Genomic DNA, 17,287 nt, shown 5'->3' with positions numbered 1-17,287 from the left:
AAATTCATACACATATTGAATTGTTCTGTGGAATTGGTACCAAACCATCAATAGGTTGCCTTGGTCTTTTTTAATAAAATGAAATACTTGTTTTGAGAGAAGAGAGACTCTGGATATTGATAGGTAAGTGATGTAGTGAAGAAAATCAAGTGCAGTCTATGCTCTACATGTTGTAAAATTGCCAACAGATGGACAATTGATTTGGCATGTTGCAGACTTCCAAAACGCCATGCTGGTGAGAAATGCTTTCATGATGATGGGATGCATTATGCATGTTGTACACAGTCAGGAAAGCATGTGCTTTTATGGAAAGAGGTAGTATCAAACCAGTTGGGACCAACAGCCACGTCAGGAGGTTAATGAAGGACTGTGCAGGTCTTCTTGATGATCACCCAGCTCCTGTGGGAAGAGTGTTTATGGAGTTCCTTAAAAATTTGGTTTTAATCCAAATTTGATCTGTTCTGGACATATGGACAGAGCATTTTATGGCCCAAAATTAATCTTGGGTCTTGGATGTTCTTGGGACGAGTGACCTTCTTGATAGTAGTAGCAGCATCTGTGACAAATTCTGTTTCAGTGGCTGTCTGGCAGTCTAAGGTCTCAAGCTGCTCTTACAGAAGCGCAGCTGCAGGGCTGCCTTCTCTGTGGGCAGCCTTGAAAGGCCTGGAGCATGACTGGTGGTGTCCTGGGCTTGGACAAGTCCTTGCCCTATTGCTTTGGTGGGTCTTACTCAGAGCTGAGGATATGATACACTGCTGGATGGTAAGGATATTCAGCCCATGGTATACTGCTGGATAGCTTTGCTCCAAACCTAGAGCTTCTGGAAGAATGTGGGAATTCTGCCTAGACTGTGGCAAATCTTCTTAAACCCAGGCTGGTTCAGATTATACATTTTGCTCACAACAAAATAATGTTTTTTCTAATCTGTTGTGTCTGTAATTCTGCACTTTCACACCTCTCCACTGGGCAGAAAATGGATTGTGTCAAAAATCCCATTTTTTGTGCCCTAGGAGAAGCCAGAGCCTTTACACCTCTGGCTTTAAGCATCTTTCTTTTTTTTTAAAGAGAGCTGCTAGATGGTGGCCACTACAAACTGTGCAATACTACCACTCACAGCAAAGCACCCAGCAGTGAGGTGGTGGTGCTGGGACCAACCTGCCCTCTCTTGCCTCTTGGGTATGGCATAGAAATGGTCTGTGGCAAGTCTGCTGGGACGTCATGGACAGTGGGGTGGAAGGAGGAGGCTCTGCAAGGAGGTGAAGCTGAAAGCGCAACTTGGCCATATACACCAGCGCTTTCTTTTTCCAGTAAGATGTTTGCACAGAAAATTAACTCCCATCCAGCCTCCTGCGGCAGATACACATTATGTGCAGCCATGCAGGAGGTGCGTTAAGTGATAGCATGAGTTGTGTCCCTGCTCACCTGCACAGAAGTGCACGCGGAACTGTGTGGGCGCATCCACAGCCTGGACCTGTGCCGGACGGCACGGACTGGCTTTGCAGGGTTGCACACACGCATCCACATTGGAAAATCCACACGTACCACACTACAATCCCTGCCCTGAACCAGACAGCTAGAAAAGAATCCAATATCAATAATCAAATATCAATCCCAATATCAATCAGGGAATAAAATGTAGAAACTAGCTCCTTTTTTTGTGACATTTTAGGTTGCAAGCAGTTTCGGTTGCAGTGTACCCATTGGTTTCAGTCTCTGAGCTCTCAGACTGAAGGCTGACGATATCCAAGTTGGGTAAAAATGAGGGTTTGCCTGCATGACTTCCACACGCTGATACTTTTAATCCTTTGCATCAGCCAACAGAATAAAAAAAGGGTGAAGAAAAACAATTTACATGAGCAAATACTAGTACTATATCCTATCCTATTATTTTAAAATGTCTCTGAGGAATACAATGTTTTCTGTAAAAGGCAGGGTGCCTGGCTTCATAAACCCTGCTAAATTACTGCCTTGCAACAGCCTCCAGCAGCTGTCCTAGTTCCCCAATTCATTTTTAGCATTTGAGAATTAAAAAGAATACAAAACACACGCTTTGAAGCCAAAGCTCCCAGTGGATCCCACGCTATGGGGAGGGGGAAGCTTCTTCTGACTTGTGAAAGCTGATGTTAGCCAGCCCCGCCAAGGAACAATAGGATCAGAGAACAGGGGGATTTGTTAAATCAGCTTGAACTTGTGGAACTTGTGTTTATGTGCATTTGCTTCTAGTGGAAAACAGTGGTGATGCTATTGGAAGAAAAACGAGCTTTAAAAATAATTTAATTCTATCCACATAGGAGCTATACAGGGAGGGGGTTTAATGCAGAAAAAAGGAAATGGTTATGCAAAATGCCTCCCTTCTGCCAGCAATCTTCTGCTTTTCCCTCAGCAGATACTGAGTTTTGTTTTGGGGAAACAAGCTGAGCCTTATCTACAAGTGGAAGCATAATGATGGGCAAGCATCAGGAGACTTGCAAGTGTGGTTGTATTTCAGTTTAATACATAATAGGCCTGGCTCATGTCTTCAATCTGGATGAAAGGCAGGAAAGGTGTACAAGATGTGTGAGTGTCTTCACCTCTTTTTCAGCTACCTCTAAAAACTAAGCCTTTAAAAAAATGACATCTTGTCTGCATGGCAATATGAAGTCATTTGGAAAGTTTAGGATCCTTAATGAGGTTTAGCTATAGCTTTTGCCTCTAACGCTGCTTCTCTGCCACTGCCCATAGGAGTTGGCCTTTATTTTTGAAAGTTGTCATTTTGTTCCTCCTTGTAATTATGCTTTTAACTGTGTGTTTTTTGTAGATGTCACCCACCTGCCCATCTGCTGTCTCAGGGAGACTTCAGCTGTAACAGTTGCTAATGTTGTTGGTTGACTTTAGACTAAGGTAGAAGTTCATCAGATTGAATATGGAGATAAACTTGCGATGAAAAACATGACTGATTGTCCAAGAAGTGGATAAGCTTGATCTCTTTTGAATTTTGTATAAAAAAGTATGAGTTCAACCTTCATGGAGAACAAGTCTTACGTGCAGTCTGTTTGTGTTTTTGTGCTTTCATCTGGTTTGCTTATTATTAGCAGGATAATTAGTTTGTTGAGGAGCTTAAATAGTCCCTGTATGATCAGTTGTCTGTAGTCCTTATACATGCTCTATCATATTTAGTGCCAACAGCATAGTTTTTCACCAAATCACTGATGCTGGAAAAACACATCCTTTCCTAATGTGAAGCTCCAGTTCCTGACTGTGAGCAGTAATTGACTGCAGTGGGTCTTTGATGCTCATAAGTATTTCGTCACTCACGCTGTGCTCCTTGAATCAATAACTCCCTTTGGTTGGTAACCTAATAGAATTGCTTAATGGATAAAATTTTGCTTGTGTTTCATCCACTTAGCTATTTCACTCTTTTGATAGATTTACTCTATCAAAATAACTACTGAAAATGATCACGCACTTGTCGTATGCCTGTGACAATGAACATCATCATATTTTCCCACACGTACTCCAGGACACAGGTAACTTGCATCCTTTGAACAGAACTGGGATGAATACATCCTCTGCATAAAATCAGAGTTGGGTGGAAATCAGCAGCTGCTGCTGGGGAAACAGAAGCAGGGCAGAGAAGATCAAGCACATGAAAGCTGCTGGATAAACCTCTGCTCATATTGTCCGTGCAGGCGTGTAACCTGTGCTGCTATCAGCCACAGGGCTTGAGGAGACAGGACAACCTGTCCTCGCTGTGCGTGAAAGCAGGTTATCCTCAGTTAGTAGGTACGTTGTAGCAGAGTCCAAAACGTTCATTTGGGATTGAAAGCATCCAACTTGTGGAACAGAGTGAATGGTCGTGTGCTGGATGCTAAAGGCATAGGGCAGAGGTGAAGATGTAGAAAGATGAATTTGGAAGAAATGAGATAAAGAAGAGGGTCTAGGTCTTGGCTTCTTGATGAAAAGGAGCCAAAGGTTTAAATTGTTCTGATGTGGATGTTGGATATCTTGCTGCAAGTGTGGATATTTGGGCATGAAGAGGTTAAGCTGTCTGTGCTCTTTTGTTTTGCCCTTCCTCTCTCTTCAGAAGAAGATTTGCCTATAAAGTTATTTTTAGATGCCTTGTGAGCAAGTTTTGTGGGAAGACAAGCAGCCAGCAGCCCCCGGCGAGCTGCTAAGCCCACCCCTCTCAGCTTACAGCATGTAATTAGCAGATAATCATGCCAAAATCGCAGACTCCAACAGGCTAATTTTATCGCATGTGCTGACATCGGTAAGCTTGTTGAAAGTAAGTTGTGGGTTGTTGGTTAAATGTGTTTCCTCACTTGTTTATGAGCTTGTGTTCCCGCATTCGCTGTATAAAGGCGAGATCAAATGCAGGTCTTGTCATTTAGCAGCCACTGGTGTTTTGATTAGGTTAGATAACCCAGGACATTTCCTAGCATTAAAACTGCATTTTATAAAAGATGTGGTTGCTGCTAATAGTATTTCCAATAACGCTATTGTGTTTTGCTGCAGGGTTGTATGGAGGGTGTTTGAGCTTTGATTCAGCAATATATTGAAGCACGTGCTTTGAGGTGTACTTATTCAGCTAACATGTAATTATATATTTATAAATGTATGTATAAAAAACTAAAGGTGCCTGTTGGAATTGAACTCTAATTTCCCATGGTCTAAATGGGAATTAAGCATGTATTTTTAAGCTACATTTATACTCAGTTTTGCTAATTTAAGGCCTTAGTAACTCCTGCAGTTTTCTTTAGCAACGAAAAAATATTATGTGTCTGATGGTTGAGCTGAATAGCTTTCAGGACCTGCATACCTCTCTTACTGATGTGATAAAATAAAGATACTTCTTAATAGAAAACACAGCCCAGAGTCATCCATCTGGGTACAATAAATCTGAGGCAGGTAGATACAATAAACACTATCACTATTTCCCCCTGATAATAGGAAGATTAAGTTGGCCAAGGCTATGGGGTCAAAAATAGGCTCAGTAACAGAAATCTTTGGGAAAGATGACCTGAAGAATGTGAGAAATGAGCCCGACCTCCTGCTGCCTGATTTCTTGCCCACAGGCTTGGAAAATCTGACCTTGGGAGAGGTATAAGCGTGTAGCAGACAAAGGTGGTCTGGGCTGTCCCCGAGGTCAGCAACAGAAGGGGAGCATTTGGGTTCCCCTGGTTCACAGAACTGCCTTTTGTAGGGTGGGTTTCCCTGCTCAAGGGCATTTAAAGCTATTGTGGACAGGTGAAGGTTTGGGAACAGTCCTGTGGTGGCCAGAGGAAAGGCAGGGGGAACATGTGAGGTCTTTTCTGTTTATAGGTGTCTCTGGTTTTGTGTCAGGATTCTTAATGAATAGTATCATCCACCAAAAGGGTTCTCAGTTCCTGTACAAGCCTCTTCCCTGTGACCTGCTGGATCTGGCTTTATAGAAGCAGATGTCAGGCACAGGGATCAGCCTCCCCCAGGTAAGCATTTAGTATTTTATAGGAAATAATAGACCTTTGTAACCTGTTTTCATTTTCTGAACACTTACTGTGACAAAAAAAAAGTCTGTAGCTGAATTGGACAGACCTTGAGGATTTGCTACAATGATTTATCCAAGTCCATATGGCTCTTGGCTATAAGGTCTTGCATATATTCTCACCTGTGAGTTTGGATCTTTGCAGTAGTATCTTGTTCTTTCAGGCTGAATAAGAAAAGCAATGGGGGAAGTAATTGTTCAAACTGAGGCACTAAAAACCCAAAGTGACCCTTTGTTGATAGGCCAGCAAATTAATATTTGTCTAGGAAATAAACTTGGTTCCTTTTTTCCCTAATCATAATGGAGGCTGCATGCATAGCGGAAATATCCCTTGTGAAAGCAAGCCAGAATCACTGGGCTCCAGGTGTATTCGACTACTCTGTCTGCCTGTCATATGGCAAATTAATTCAATGACAGAATATGGCACCATTGCCTCAAGCAGGCAAGTACCATTCTGCAGGAAGCATAGTTCATCCTAATAGCTGGCTTGTGAGCAGCGTATCAGAGTAGCAATGAAGTAACATCTTGTATGCAGGAGACGTGGCAGTAGCTCCAAAAATGAGATTGCAAGTCTGGTTCCGTCACAAGTCCCCATTTTCCCACCTATCCATCTAAAGTTCACTTGGAAGCAGTCACTGACTGCTCCATCTGTTCAGATTCAGGCAGTCTGAATTCGTGAGTCTTGTCCAGGTCTCCTTTGACACCGTTTTTTGCTGTCTAAAGCTGTTTGTGGATCTTTAGAAAGAGAAAAAGTGCTGTTAGTGGAAGCATCACTGTATCTTCATTTGGGCAGGTACCAATGAGGAATGGGAGTTACCAAGAAGGGTGCCTGTCCCATAACATTGGGACGTGATGTCATTTGCTATTCATTTGAAGATGTAGATGATTTTTTGTGAGTTGCTTGTCAAGAATTTGATTTGCTCCATAGCAGAGGAAGGAGGAAAACCCTCCAACACTCTCATGGGATATGTTTGGGTTCATTTCCAGAGGTGTCTGGGGGGACAGAAGTGTCACGGTAGGGATGGTTGTTTTGGTTGCAATCCAGCTCCCAGGGGAACTGCAGTTTCATTTTGCCCTGTAATGTTATAGCCACATCATGGGCCGACTTGCTGTGAGATGCTGAGTGCAAATGCCGTGATGGTCCAGGCTCTGGGCACATGTAGGGGCAGAACCTGCTCAGCCTTCATTGCCTTCATTTGAAGCTGGACTCTTCCAGGGAAACACTTAACTGTGGAGAAAATGGTGAATTCTGATAAAAAAAAGAGATTAATTAGAGTTTTTTCAATCAGATCTATTTATTGCCCAGCTCTCACAGGAATCACAAATTATTAAAAATTAATTACATTCACCCTTTTGACTTGGCATCTAAGTCAGATCTGAAGACAGACAGAAAAGTTACTGTTGGTAGTTCAGACCCTGCCAAAAACCTCATGAGAACCAGCTACTGAGATTTCTGTGTTTAAGCACTGACAGATGGAAATGGTATCTGATGCTTTAGCGTTCTTTAATTGAGCACTCAAAGGCATGACAAGGTCCAATGGCTGGAAACTGAAGCCAGAAAAATTCAAATTGGAAATAAGGTACAAATTTTTAACAGTGAGAGTAATTAACCTCTGGAACAGTTTACTGGGGTATGTGATGGATTCTCCATGGTTTGATCTCTTCAAATCAAGAATGCGTGTCTTCCTCAGAAATACTCTGTAGCTCAAACAGAAGTTAAGGGGCTCAATACAGATTTTTTTTATTTTTTTTTTTTAATTGCAATTGCGTGACCTGGACAATGGAGGAGGTCAGCCTATCATATCTGAAGAGATAAGAATCTGTGAATCTGAACCCAAACATGATCCCTTGATTCCAAGCCCTGCATTTAAACTAAATTTGAGCCTAAATTTCCCCCCTTCATTCAGTCTGCTTGGAGAAGAAGAGGGGATTTTCTGATGCAGTAATTTAGAGAGTTTAATGCAGTCTTCTCAGCCCAGGAAGGTCTATGGGGATTTTGGCAGAGGTGCTGGAGAGCTTGAACCTTCACTTTGGGCTGTACAGAATGGCTCTTTCTCATCCCAGATCTCAGGTGGTTGATAAAGTCCCGGTTTTATGTGGTTATCTAGAGATAGCCCTGTGGTCAGAGGTGTTGGTGAGCAGTTGCACCTTTGGGAGTCAAGTATTCACTCCTCATTTCCTCATGATTCCAGGAACACCGTTCTCCCCTGCTTGTAATATGGGGATTTTGCTCATCTTTAGAGTTAAATTTATCTCGGTGCCATGCAGCTCTTATGCTCTCCGGAGTTAATTAGCGGCACCTCAAAAGCTGAATCATGAAGTGCATCGTTAAGAATGGTGCACAGGTTAGAAAAAAGTAAGGGCAGCAATGTTTCAGGCACCTCCCTTTTGCTGAGGTTACACATGCTATTTCCCCAGTTTCACTTTTTAATGGCATGTTGTAAGGACCGGTTCCTCAGCCACAGGGATTGGATGCTGTTGCCAAGAAAAACTGGCAAGACAGAAGGTGGAAGAGGTCCATTAATTGGCTCCAAGTACCAATTTCTCTAGAGGGGCTTTTCTTAACAGAGAGAAACTGTTCGGCACTGCAGGGGCAAAGCTTACCTGCAGAGCAAACGGCTTTTCTGAGTCTGAAGACATCTACAGACCATGGTAATAATGCAGCAGAAATATCGGAGCTTGATTTTAGGGGACACCTGAGAATGCAAAGGAATTGCTCTTTATTAAAAAGCCCAGACCAGAGTCTCTCTTGGTGCATATAGAATACAGATTCTTTCACAAGGATCCTTTGCTGGAGTGGGGAGGAGGGAGGGGGTGGAGAAAAGGAGGAGACAGGGAGGGTATTTAACCCTTAAGGGCCTTCCGCTGAAAACCTTGCTTTGCAAAGAAGTCATTGCCACAGGAACATCACCTCACCCATGAGTGAGTTATTTTCTGTCTCTATAGAGAGCAGCTGGCATGCTTTTGTGAAAGAGCTGTTGGTAACTCTCCTGTTTCACTGTATTAAAGCAGATCATCCTCTGTATTCTGGGCTGGAGGGAGAACATACAGGAAAGTCTTTGCATGCCCTCTCCAGGCTCAGCCATACAAGTCTGAGCAGCCTAATGACTTTTGCTGTGTATCATCTGCTTATTGCAGTTCTCAGAAGTACCCTTAGCTTTTGGGGAGCATCTGACAGAGGATTAACATAGCATTTGGGTTTGCTTCCTTAGTAGCTGGCTCAGACTCCACATGTGATGCTGGGAGATACTTACTCAAGTCAGGCCTGCACTCAAGTATTTTGTTGGACCTTTGGACATTCTGGGTCACTCCAGGACTGTTTCCTGGCATTCATAACTGCCTTTATTCTGAAAGAGGTCTTTGCTGCTTCCCTGCCACCCAACATACTCAATATTGAGATCTCATCATCATCATGTACTCTTGTATTTGGGTAGGGGAAACCTGGCAGATGTGGTGGTCAGGGAGGCTTTAGAGCATGCACATGCTGCCTGCCGTGAGGTGTTTGCTGTCTGGAATGATTGGTTTGGGAATGGCTCTACCAGCTTTGTATATGGTTGTTCTGAAGGCTTGGACTAGCTCCAAAGCACTCGTTCTTGGTCCTTTGTGTTTCTGGAGGTGGGTTGGATGGACATAGTACAGCAAAATGCTGATGCAGTGATGTGTGTTATTTTCAGAACTTGTGCAGACATAGGTCAACATTAGCTGGAAAGGCCTGAAGACAGAATGGTATTTCTTAACCCTAGAAGATGTCTAGCAGTCTTTGGCTGGGCAAAACCCTACCCCAGCATCCTGCTGCTAACAATATACAGGCACCCAGTGCATGCCACAGCCACCACGAGTGGCCTGCCTGCAAGAGCATCCTATGATGGCTCATCTCTCCTTCAGTGCTGCCTCTGCTTATGCTCCTGTTCCTGCCAGCCCGTCATCTTCTCCATGCCACTACAGCCCAGGAGAGCGACCAGCTCAGGAAATGCACAGTCTTTAATCCCATGTGGGGCAACTTGGCACTCCTTTTGTGTTTTTAGTTAATGTCTGTGTTACATTGCGTGTGACCGGATTGCTGGAGCTACCAGATCCAGCAACAGCAGAACTGAGCGTGCCAACAGAAGGTTTCTCGTGCGTTGCCCATTGCAGCACGTTCGCTGCTTACTGATCTGGATCTTTGACTGCACACAGAAGACAAAACCTTCATCTCCTCTTTTGTCCCCATTATCTTTATTTTTTTCCAATCCATGCATGACGTCCCTTACCAGTTTTGTCACATTCCTTGCTGCTTACTTATATTTATTGCCATTAATGTTTCTTGTCTTTCATGGGGAAGAATTTCCCATTTACTTATTACTTTATGATTTGGCTTTCACTCGTCCTCCAAGCCAGAGCAGCTTTTAGCCAGCACAGCCTTCTTTCTTTTCCGTGGGATTGTGGTTCCTCTGTGTAGGCAGTAAAATGGTCTTGAACAGTTCCCAATTATCATTCACAGATTCCTGCTCAAATTCTTTCTCCCAATTGTTTTGCTTTGTAATTATTTTCAGCTTTGTTAAGCTGGCATTTTAAATCATCAAGTAGATATATTACTCGTTTGGACTTTATTCTATTTGCACATAACAAATGTAATCGAATCAGTCTCTTGTACCTAAGCTGCTACTATATTTTTACATTCTGTCATCAGTTCCCCTTGATCTGTAAAAATGAGGCCTAATATAGAATTTCTTCTATGTTAGATGCGATTGTTTTTGTGTCTGGATATTTTCAAGTATAATTTTAGGAATTCCGAGCACATTTTTAGTATTTGCAGCACAAGGCTCCAACATATGGCTTTCAAAATGAAATCCCCATAGAAATGCAGCTCTCTTTCTTGAGTGATATAATTATGTTTACAATAGATCAGTGCTACATGAAAATGATAGTGTTGTTAGTAATATTGTACAGAATTTTGAAGTCAATAAATATTTCTGTTTCTTACAGTGAAAAGGGAGATTGTGTGATCATGTCCTTCAACAATAAAACACCTTTTATATTGAAAGAATATTGTATAACAGCTCTTAATTAGAGATCATTAATACCAGAAGTTACAGCTATGTGGAAGAAGTTTAGTTTTGTGCCATTATTTTTTAAGGGATAAACAAGGTGGCTCACATAACTACGGATTTTTCTGCCTGACATTAATCCCAGACAAAATAATGGAATTGCTGATAGGGCATGTAATTAGTAAAGAATTAAAGGGATTAATGTAAGTAGTGTCAATCAACATGGGCTTATAGAATATGGTTCTTGTCTAATTAGATTTTTTTTTTTTCAGGAAGATTACAAGTTGTGTTGATAAATGTAATAGTACTGGTGTGATAAACTTCTGGAAAGGCCTAGGGATCCTGGTCCGATCACATGGCTGACCCTGCTTTGAGGAGCAGGTTGGACGAAGTGACCTCTTGAGGCCCTTTCCAACCTGAAACACCCTGCAGTCCCCGCAAAAGCATTGCTTTTGGCTATGAGTAGCTTTTTAAACAAGACTGGAATGATAGAAAACCAGTTAGGCATCTCTGAAATGGATAAGAAACTGCTGTAGTCTCCAGTTTTAAATGGGAATTCATCAGTGAGTAGACTAATGGAGTCCTGAGATTATCATGGATCTATCTTTATGACGAGATCAAAATCTGAAGAACAGGTAACTGAAATAAAAGATAGATGCAGAATTATTTAGATCCCGTTAGTAACCTGGATAAAAACAAGCAATGTGTTTTAGTAGGACCCACGTAGATCTGGGATGTATCCTGGGACATGTTGACTCTGAAAAAGATGTGTGAAGTTGTGGGGACCATCAGCCAGGTACAGGCCCCTACATGGGAGTGTGGCAAAGAAGGGAAATGTTGTATTTAGGTGTGTAAAAAGAGGAATATTGAGACAAGGAGGAATGTTCTCTTCCTGCAGTTTCCAGTTGTGACTTTGGTAGTTCAAGGAAGGTGTTGTTATCAACAACTGGAGCGAACTGAGAAAAAGGTTTTAAGAATTGTTAAATGATTGGAAAGCACATCTAACCACTGACTGAAGGAGACAGTTTGCATCATCTAATAAAGAGGAAAGTGATGGGGAGACTTGAACACTCCAGTGTTGAGAAACATAAATAAAATTAAAAGGCTGACTTCAGTCCATCAAATAAACATGCAATAAAAAACAGTAGAGAGATACAGAAGGCAGGTGAACCCAGACTACTCATAAAACACATTTTCAGCAGTGAGAGCAATTAACCACTCACAACAGCGCACCAAGAAACATAAAGCTTTCTGTTTCATTGGAAGTTTTTACATGTTTTTCTTTTCCTAAAATATCTACTCTAGTTTTAGAAGGAATAAGTTCCGGGAAGTCTTATGGCTTGGGTTATCCAGGGGGTCAGAAGTGAAAATCACAGTAGTCTTGTCTGGTTTTGCAACTGATTAATCCAACAACCCCTGACACTACGTATGCTACCAGCTCAGCAGCCTGTGTGTCACGGTGTAACACAAGAGGTGGTTTCACAAAAATAGGCTGATCTAGAAGTGATTTAGGAGTTTTATTTGTTTCTTACCAGCTTAGATGAGGATTTCTGGAAAAACCAATGAACGGGGGACTGAATTTTCTGAAAATCTTTTTATTTATTAAAGTGTTCCAGATACAGATTAATTCACTTAGCTTCATATTGATTCCCTCACCTGCTCAGAGATGAGAAGCGCATCCACGCAGACAAGCAGCTCAGCAGGCTCCTCTCATCGCTGCGTCTCCTGAGAGCCCGTTTTAAGGAACATCTCTGGACCATTTGTGCAGCCACTTAACTCGGTTTAGAAATGTATGGAGGTAAATCAACGCAAATCCCACTAGTGTGCACGTTTTAAAATCAAGTTACATGTCTTAAATCACTTCAGGCTTTATCCTTTTGTAATCTAGCCTGTTGCTGCGGCGTGCTGGGAGCAGCAGGGAGTCCCAGGGCACACCAACCCCGGCGGTTAACGTCAGCATGTGCAGCACAGCTCTGTCCCCTGTCAGCCCACACCGTCACCAGGAGGTATTAATGCTTTCCACTGACTAAGGAGAGACCTGACACTAGATGCGATGTTCAGAAGGTGAAGTCAGGAGACTTGAACCCCTCCTGAGACGTGTGCCTGCAGGTTGCTGAGCCAGCCTGTCCCCAATGGTAAGCTGATGTCCTAATGGACCAAGACTCCTTTTCCTTTTTCACCCCCTGTGGCTGTTAATTCATGTCATGATTTGGCTCCGAAAGTCCCAAAACGTTTTTAGACTCCAGAATATTTTCAACAATTCATCTAGACACTTGGAAACAGTAGGGAAAACGAACAGGAGCACGTGAATGAATGTGATTAACGGGTCATGGTTATTCCCAGCTCCTTCTCTTAAATATAATTAGTTCATTACAATACATCCATGTTACAGAACTTCTATAAACAAGCGTTAACGTCTGTCTACTCAGACTCTTTAAAGTCCAGATCTTGGAGAGGAAAAAAGATTTGGAACGGAGAAAAATAGCAATTAGAGTTAAATGGCAAAATGGAGAGTTAATGTGTAGGGAGCAAAACTCCTTTTAGTGGAAAATGTTTTTTATGTTAACTTTTGTAAGAAAACAGTTTTCCATACTTGTCAGGCTTGACAGTTAAAGTTAATGGTGTTAAAAAACAGAGTACTGAAAAATGTTCCCTTCAGTGTAAAAGATTTATTCAATGAGAGTTTGCTTGAAAAGTTATTTTGGCTAACAGTGCTGGCTTTTGCCTAATGCTTGGAACAAAGATCCTTGCTGTGTGACCAGGATGAGGACAGCCCCAAATTCACGATTTCCCAATTAACACGACATGACCTATTTTCTTGTATTGTTGACCTATTGTTGACCCCTTTTTAAAAAGAATGCCACCCTTCAAATGTCTTTTTTTTTTTTTTCTTTTTACCCCTTTGAAAAAACATATAGAGCAAATGCTGATCTCACTTCTGTCTGGAGTAAAGCTTGCTACGTGCCAAGATGCTCAGAGACAGAATTTGTGAGTTAATCTGAGCTGAAAACGGACTGAAAAATATGTTGAATTGTTTCTACCTATTACATGCTACTTAGCAAGGTAGTTATGCACTGAAATTTCTCATGTCATATTTGTATGGACAAAAAAAGGCTGCCCAAGAGCAGAGCTGGCTCTCCCTTTGCTGCAGTGGAGGTGATGGTTTGTGAAGGACTTGAGCAGTTACAGCAGGGACATGGCTGGGTGCTCTGGGGATCTTTACTGGCTGAACTGGCTGCCTGGTAACATTGTGGGGAGGGAAGGGATTTTTCACAGCTGTCCACCTAACCTACAGACACAAAGATGCTTGAACTGGCAACCTATTTGCACCTTACTCATCCCAAACTTTTAAAAAATTGCCACTTTTTTTTTTTTAAAGCCTGATCCAAAGTGGATAGAAGTTGAGGGCAGTTTCCCTTTTAACATCAGAGGGGTTTTTCTCTTGAAGCATTTGCTGGATTTTTGTCTACTTATGACAATGATAAAGTAGATATCACTTCACTTTCTGGTTTCCTGGAATTAGGCTGTAGGGCCACATGTGTGTGTTTTGTTCTGGCTGTGGCCCATGTTCTTCTAAAGCAAAGGCTCATGAATGGTCTCTTGAAATCTGCCATCGCTCCCTTTTTCACCCTCCTGATTTAGTGCTACTCTTTATAATCTGGACCTCTCAAAATCTCTGAATACTACCTATCGAAAGTCCTTGTAAATACAGAGTTAGTGTAGATTGGCAGAGCTCCACTGGCCTCCATGAAAAGCTGGTTGGCACCATTTGGGAATCTAGCCTGGTGCTTAGAATAAATCCATCAAAACTTACTCCAGAGAGGCAGAGCTTAAAGTCAATAGTGTTAAAGCTCTGGTTTGGAGCCCACCCATTTCAGAAATTATATTTTTCCTGAACTACTACTCAGCAAGACTTCATTGCATGTCTTTTTCAGAAGAAAGTCAAACATGTCCTGAGGCCTCTGATGTTCCCTAAGCACACGTATGTGCAGGCGCTGTATTTCATATACAATTCTCGAATTGTTGCTCCCTCTAGCCCTTGCATTTGTCTTACCCTGTTTGGATCCTGGAGAGTCCAGGAACTGATAAGCTTGTGTCAGTTACTGGTTGACTGGTGGCCAAGTGTCCCCAAGGCATCTCCTTTCTGCAGGATGGTTCTTACTGCCCCATGTGCACGTAGAGGATGCTGCCAGACCCTGGGTGCTCTCTTATCCAAGTCCTTTGCTCTTTTCCCACCTACGCTCTGGCTCTTGTGGTGTCCTGCAGCTGCCAGGATGATAGCATAGATGTGCTTACAGATTGCTCTTCAGGAAAGGGTGCAAACAGAAAACAGATCATGGAGTCCTCCCTGTAAACATCTGCAAATGTAATGTGTGCTTGGTTTAAACATTTCCCAGTGATGTTTTTAATCCTTTGGTAAATCAAACCCTGAATGATACCCCTGTGACCTCAGTGATGTGTGGGCTGCGGTGAAGCAATATCTGGAAGCTTTTGGAAGTGTAGAGTTTCGGCATGGGTGTTTGACCCTGTAGCAAAAGGTCTGTAAAGCAGAGTTAGAGCCTCTCACCCTCCTCCAGCTACACCTCTTTGGAGACACTGTAATGGTGTTGCTCAGATGGATTCTGGGATCGGCACCAGTGCAGCAGCAGATTAGACCTAGGGAAGAATGTTGATTATGTCCCCCTTGTTCATGTCCGTCCATGAGAGGCTTTGTTAATGTTACAACTGAGTCAGATTTCCCTGACCTGGGAGATGGATGTGTTTTTCCTGGAGAAAATTCTGCATTCCTCACACTGTGAGTTCTGAGGAGCCACATTTACCAGTGCGAGGGGCTGGGGAAAGCAAGGAGGTGGCAAGATCCATGTGGATAAAGTCATTAAATTGCTACTTAAGATGCTTCTTGAAGAGTGATGGAAGATTATCAGATGGACGAGGATTTGAACAAAAATGTTCACAACATGATTCCCAGAATGGTTCCTAAATTCAGCTTTAGGACCTGTATTAAAAGAAACTTGATTTCTACTGGCACTGAACAACTGCGTCTTTGAATTGCAGGTGCTTCTGGTGCAGAGTGCCTGAATGCCCGGAGATGGAGTCAGAGCCTAACTTTGTGCTCTTATAATTCAGACCCAGGCACCAGGTGATCATTTTCTGAAAACTACTTTGCTCATGGATGTTTTCACTGGGATGAAAGCTTGCTAGCAAGATTGATTTCAAGTTACCCTCCTACTTATCCTCTATGCCAGTAGCCCTTAGGACAAATAAAACTAAACCCAAAATGAACTAACTTCCTTGCCCATACAGAGTTTTCGTTTAGTTCAATTTATGAGTACGGATTTTGACTGATTATTATTGTGCCTGACTGGGTACAGAGCCATCTGCCTTCTGTTATGTTTCCATGTGCTGCCTCTTCAGCCAGACTTCAGATGGTTGTTCTGGCAGGAGAAGACCAGGTTCTCAATTACATGGTAGTAACAAATGGATTTTTAAATGGAAGGAAATTATATTGTTATCTATTTGGAAGCAACACTGCAGTACCCTGTGTGGAAAGGAAAAAGGTGCCCAGTGTGTTTATTATTATTATAACCCATCATCTTCTGTTGAAAGTAGAGGTGGCCTTTGAAAGAGTCCAAACTGCAGGGAATTTAGCTTTTTTTCCCAGAAATATGTTTGCTTTTAATGACATTTTCATCTATAAAAGCTAAAAATAACATGCCTCATTAAGTTCAAAGCACTCTGGGACACAGTTTGCTCTTTCTGGCTGAAAAGTTGAAATTTTCCCCAGAGAGGATCACATTTTCTGTTGAGTTTGGTGTTTTGTCTGCCTGCCTGCCACAGTTTTGCGTGGCTGTGGAAAACACAGGGGAGCTGTGAAGCACCATTCACAAACCCGGAGCCTTGGAGGAGCTGAAGTCTCATTCCTGAATGGAGAGTTGTTGTTGCTGTCTCTTCCATGTGCCAGGAGGACAGTGAATGCTGCCAATGCAGCTGATAGGAGTGTTCAAGCCAGTCATGCTGGTCTGTACCTGGGCTTTTCAAGCCTTTGATTTCATGAGATGTTTCTAGTTGCAATCTAGCAGACGTTGTATAGCAAAAGGCACTGAGAAACCCCTCTTATTGTTTTGATTTTGGAAGGGAGGGAATGGCTAAAAATGCAGCTGTATCAAAGGTCCGTGGCAGTTCACCGTACAGTGCTGCCGTTTGGTCCTCAGTACAGGCAAGAAGTGTCATTTCCTCTATATATGATCTCATCTAGATTGTTCCTAGAGTTATATCTGAGCAGGAAAAGAGATACGGTACAGCCCAGCATGCCATGGATTAGTAAATGGTGTTTAATAGATGGTGTCAGATGTGCATGGTGCAAAGAAGTCAGGATGTGAATGCGGGGCTGGCTGGCCGCAGCCCAGGAGTGGCACGGAGTACAGGATGCTCGAGCACTGGGTGGGAGGCCGAGCGGAAAACTGGTGACTTGGAGAAAAGATGATTAATGGAGCCTATGTGGTTCCTACTGAGAACAGTCAAGGCTGAGCTGACGGCCTGCAGAAGGACTCGGGTTGCAGAGCAGGAGGCTGGCAGGGCCTCTGGTGAGTGTGGAGGTGGGAGGAGGTGAGCTCCTGAGTTCACAACAGTAAGGTCAACAGCAAGGAAAGCGCTGAACCACACTGACCTGCTGCCACCTCCTGTCTCAGGAAAGGCTGAAAGTGTAGAAAAAAGCAGTGACATCTAAGAATGGGAAAGCCTGAGCAATGTTGGTAAT

The 17,287-nt window shown here is 42.7% G+C and overlaps 1 long non-coding RNA gene across 1 annotated transcript in view; it reads left to right on the top strand.

Annotated features, from left to right (window-relative positions):
• Nucleotides 1–3,676: 3,676 nt before the first annotated feature.
• LOC113486819 overlaps nucleotides 3,677–17,287 on the top strand; it is a 40,246-nt gene continuing 26,635 nt past the window's right edge. The window contains exon 1 of the long non-coding RNA XR_003399659.1: nucleotides 3,677–3,762. This is a non-coding gene — a long non-coding RNA (uncharacterized LOC113486819). The remainder of the gene's footprint in view (nucleotides 3,763–17,287) is intronic.

The sequence above is a fragment of the Athene cunicularia genome (assembly GCF_003259725.1).
Source record: "Athene cunicularia isolate RWA chromosome 18 unlocalized genomic scaffold, athCun1 chr18_part1, whole genome shotgun sequence".
Classification (NCBI taxonomy): domain Eukaryota; kingdom Metazoa; phylum Chordata; class Aves; order Strigiformes; family Strigidae; genus Athene; species Athene cunicularia.
Note: the sequence above shows the minus strand (reverse complement) of the source record. Positions and strands in the feature narration are given on the sequence as shown.